We start from the raw sequence: 3,880 nt of genomic DNA on the forward strand, positions 1-3,880 counted from the left end.
GCCTTAGCTTTGTATATGCAAGCAACATTAAGCATTACACACAGCACAAAAGTATTTTGACGGTCTAACATAGTTATTTTAATTATATCAATTGAATCCAATAACTATGTTGCAGTATCCCATTAACTTAGTTTGAAATACAATGTGAATGGAGGTTTTATTTGCAAACCATTACAAAGATGTAATTCCATTTTAAAATAGCAAATGATATAAAATCATTCTCTCAAAGATACTTAGCCCTTGTATGATTCCTACATCCTCCCATAGCTGTAGAGCCAGCTACTTCACGTATATTTTATACCACCTCTTCAGTCAGTCAGGAGCTTTCCACCACAAGGAAAGAACAAGGTGACCTGACAATCCATGGGGTGAAGTCTTGAGCACACGATGAGCAACTGGAGTCAGGGGATGGGGAAATTTGCAAACTGCCGTAGTAGGTATTTGCCAGATACACACCCCACGACTCAGCCTCTAGGACAGGGCGTGAGACCTAATCTGCTCCAGTATACGTATCACCAATTCTAGCTTGAAATTGCACTGAAGAGACACTAATAGTTAAGAGGAATGAGGTCTAATCCTTGTAAAATTAATCCAGATAGTTAACCCAAAATGGAAAATATTCTTCATCTAGCTTTATGCTTCCTAGGAAAGGTTTTATTTAAACAGCCAGCTCCTAACCACTCTTCACCTAGCATTAGCCTTTGCTAACCATTTGCACAGATAGCGCTGTGGGTAACAGACCCCCATCAGCAACACAACTGCCCTCATGATTGTACCCTATCACCCCCTCACATCTCATCTATTTTGCAGAACTGCGTACGGCCCATTTCTTTGCAATTTCAGTTTCTCTCACAAGTTACATGTTCATGCAGACTCGTAGGTTGAACCGTTGCTGTTGAAATCCCCTTCCTCACAGGCATCAGCATCCTCTCCTAGGTGAAATATTTTGGGATACAGTTCATATTGTATTAACTTGCCTGGAAGACCTGTATGGTACCTTCTACCAGCAGATTACTTTTTTTTTTCCTTTAACATGGAAATCATTGTACAAAAGACTTTGCTGTTACAGGTTTTCATGTTTGCTTAGGGCTTAATCATGAGCAAGACTGCTAATTATTTGTACCTCCTGCAGCACTGACTAGGTTTATCCAAGATAAGAACAGTTCAGTCCCTTGTTCCGCCACCTGCCAGCGCAAGACTATTGCCAGTGATTCCCTCTGATAACTCAGGCTTTTTTTGCAGCTGAGGTGGAGGAATAAATATTGGTTTTGTTCTCCTAGCTGGCAGTTTTCCTTGGTGGCTGCAGTAAGGGACACAGCGTGCAGGGCAGGCTTTGGCCTCCTCTCTACCAAAGGCCCAGGCAAGAGGGAAGCACAAGCCGCAGGCCCAGCCCAGTGGCAGGTAACAGGTTTCTGAGGACCAGGGGAGGCATTTGGGGATTTAAATGACTGGGGGTTACTGAATGCAGTTCAAGGTCCTCACTTTCTCCAAGGCCAGCAGCAGCTTTGACCAGCATCAGGTTGGCATGCAGCATCTCTCCAGAGCAAACCTCCCTCAGCTGCAGTTCAGGGGTGCTGGTGCAGCATCAGGGGGGTGTTGAGCACTCAGCCCAGTACAACCCGCCTCAGCACTAGCCACTGCCCTTTCTTACCCCGGAGGCAAAACTAAAAGATTCAATGATAAAAACAGGCTAACAGCACTATCAAAAGTCACTGTTATTACTAAAACTAAGGTTTTATTTAGTCTTTCTGGACAAAAAACAAATACCTTTGCTACCACGACTGTGGTATTAACATCTCTCCCAGCTACCCAAAGGCTGTAGCACAGTTGTCATTTTCAGACAAATAGAGCAATGATTTCAACCTTTATGTTGTGCAGGGCTCCCCTCATGCTGGAGCAGAGGATTTACGCTGACCTTCTCCGCAGCACTGTAAATCACAGCCCAGGAACAATTAGCAAATGTATGGGCCCTGGGCCTCAGTCAGGCTCTCCATCACAACACCTGGGCGACGCGAGGCCTCCTCGGGCCAAAGCAGAGCCAGGCTCTGCAGGGACAATTGCTAAACTGGTTCTCTCTCATCAGTCTCCAAAATAAAGTCAGCACTGCAAGACTGCAAAACCTCTGCCTTTCTTTTAGCAGCCCCTATCTACAACCCACTGCATATTAAACTTTTTATTTAAAAAAAAAAAAATCTGTTAGATTTACAAAATTTTCCCTCCCTTTGAAAAGGGCTATCTAAAGAGTTAAAAAAAAAAAAAGAGTATAATCTAGAACAAGTGTCTTCTATATTCTTTGCAGGTGAAACATTTTCATGCTGTTGGCTGAGTGGTTCTCTCCACAATGAAAATAAGACTGAAGTCCATCATTTCCCCATTTTCATTTTTGGCAGAGCTATTATGAACAAACTAGAACAAAATTATTTTTCATTACATATAAATAGCAGATGTGAAACCTTAACTGAAGTGTTGCAGTGGTCAACTTTTCAGGCACTCAAAAAAAACAACCACTTGTCACACACATGCCAGATGCAAGCAGCACATAAAATGGAAATTTGCTCGCAACAGCATAAAAATGGGATTAATAGAAAACACTTCCTTGATGGTTTAGATTAGATCTAGCCTAGTGCAGTATGACAAAAGAGAAAACAACCATGCAGAACAAAGTGGACCACCCTGCACCACTCTGTGGGGCAAAAAAAGCCAACAGCTTTGTTGTAAATCTCTGAAGGCAGCAGTTGTCTATTCAGCAGAGAATCTTCAATTATTTAAACATAAAACATGTTTTCATATTCACGTGACCTCAGCTGAATCTCATGGGTGAAAAAAATTACTGACAAATTAATCTGAGTCAGGCTTCAGCCTAATATCATATAGGCAAAGATGGATACATTACAATTTCAGTATCATTACCTAGAACGTTATGAGATTAACTAAGAAAATCCTGAAATGCTAAACATTCACAAAAAGGTCAACAAGCCCATTCAGCAGAAACCTTGTGTGGCAGCCTGATCCCACACGGGATCTCCCATCTGAGATAGCAAATTTTACTACAGTGTAATAATAATCATGAATTCTGGCTTGATGATAGAGTGAACTCATTCAGGAAGAAGATCAAGAAATTACTGGTGTCATCTGACAAACTGCCTGTTTGAGGGTGAAGTATTAAAAATATGTGTATCACAGTAACTATTTGATGCCACATATGGCATAAAAAAAAATAATTTCCTCTGCTCTTCCAACAGAATGACTGTTCAAAGTCTCTTGTCATGCAGAGAAAGACCTAAACTCTCAGTTATTTTAACAGGATTGAAACCATCTACTACCTCTCCTCTCTCTTAAGTCTAACAACCATCTCATTAAACCAAGTTGGCCGGATGTTCGCAAAGGAAGGAAGTTACCCCGTTTGTGCTTACCTCACCAAAAATCACCAAGTAGTTACACACATTCAGGAAAGGTCTGGTACCGCTTGCCCAGAAAGCTGCAGTCAGAAAGCTGAGGTATCTACTGACAGTCTGTGTGCCAAAACTGGTCAAGTAACAGAAGATCTGGATGGAACACTAATTTGAAAATCTGCTTAGTATCTAGTGAGAAGTGGAAAAAACTGAGGTGCTTTCATGCAGGACCAGATGATCTAAGCACAGGAACAAGCTACTCTGGTGGCATCTGCTAACACACCAAAGCTAGCAATCCAAAACTCCTGTCCAGTAACAGCTGATCTTCACGCCTTTTAATGGAAGATTTGTCAAGGACAAAATTTAGGCAAGGGCTCAAAGTACTGACAACACAGGAACACATTCGGAGATAACCAGAGGAGTTCCTTCTCCCACAGAAGTCTACTATTACTAAGACAAAACACTTACAAACAAACAATACTCTGTAA

The sequence above is a fragment of the Strix uralensis genome, chromosome 7 (genome assembly GCF_047716275.1).
Source record: "Strix uralensis isolate ZFMK-TIS-50842 chromosome 7, bStrUra1, whole genome shotgun sequence".
NCBI lineage: Eukaryota > Metazoa > Chordata > Aves > Strigiformes > Strigidae > Strix > Strix uralensis.